The sequence below is a fragment of the Halyomorpha halys genome, unplaced genomic scaffold (assembly GCF_000696795.3).
Source record: "Halyomorpha halys isolate HHAL.00 unplaced genomic scaffold, Hhal_1.1 Scaffold288.1, whole genome shotgun sequence".
NCBI classification, from domain to species: domain Eukaryota; kingdom Metazoa; phylum Arthropoda; class Insecta; order Hemiptera; family Pentatomidae; genus Halyomorpha; species Halyomorpha halys.
In genome coordinates this window covers 158,911-159,955 of record NW_027110236.1, presented here as the reverse complement: position 1 = coordinate 159,955, position 1,045 = coordinate 158,911, and the positions used below count along the sequence as shown (strand labels likewise).

The window sequence follows — 1,045 nt, the reverse complement described above, 5'->3', positions numbered from 1 at the left end:
AATAATACTTTTCTAAAGTTACTGAGAATATGTAATATTTATAAACAAAAAGCTAATCATTTGAAAACAACAAACATTTCTTATAACCTTCTTATGATAGTTCACATCTCGCCCGCTAGGAGTGCTTGAATGTTGAAGTAGCACAGCTACCCAAATTATGAATATAATTTACATACATATGATGTCTTGTTCGAGTCTGTCATAATTATTTTATAATGCATAAAGTTTCAATAAGTCTTTAATCATGAGTTCACAAGTCTTCTTTTCATCAGAAACAATCTTAAAATATAATTTTACGGCCTTACATCAAATGTAAAAATTTGCAGGCTATTCTTCCGTGGTCTAATATATTATAATTAAAAATTAACCTATTTTGTCGCTTTCTCCATTTTTTTTAAATTTTTCTTACCAATTCGCTAAATCAATGAAATAATATGATTTTTGATAGTGACAATAGTGCTATTATTTTATATATAATATAGTGCTATCATAACATATTACATCTGGGCGTATTTTTGTAGTAGTTAATAGCTTGCACATTTTAAAAGTTTATGTGAGACTGTGAAATTATATTTTAAAATTTTCTCTGACGATGGCCAAAACGATGGGCATGTGAAGTTATGAATAAATAGTAGCTGAGACTTTATGTGTGTAAATTATTTTAATCATACATCTTTTGAGAAAATAATTTTTAAAAAAAGATTAATAAGTAATATTTTTTGGAGATCTTTTTTTTTGCTATTTTATAATAGTAGCTATGGAATTTTGAAAGTTGTTATGCTAATCATTGAGCCATAAGATAATTAATAAATGAACTAAAAATTAAATTTCCTTTTATTCTTGCAAATGGTATGATAATGCAAAAGATTTATTTATTTTTAATTTGTCATAGATACTTATAACAATCAATTAATGGGATATACGAATAATTTATTGTATTTTTAAATCTAAAAAATTTATTGGAAAAATAAATCAAACCCTTCACTCTATCGATCGATTTTTAATGAATAATTCGATATTTTTAGCTCATTCTCAACCAATTAAC

At 24.8% G+C, this 1,045-nt stretch overlaps 1 long non-coding RNA gene across 1 annotated transcript in view; it reads left to right on the top strand.

The window, feature by feature from the left end:
• The window catches only part of LOC136796000 (uncharacterized), a 207,812-nt gene that overhangs the window by 71,574 nt on the left and 135,193 nt on the right, over positions 1–1,045 (top strand). The gene's annotated exons all lie outside the window — the stretch shown is intronic.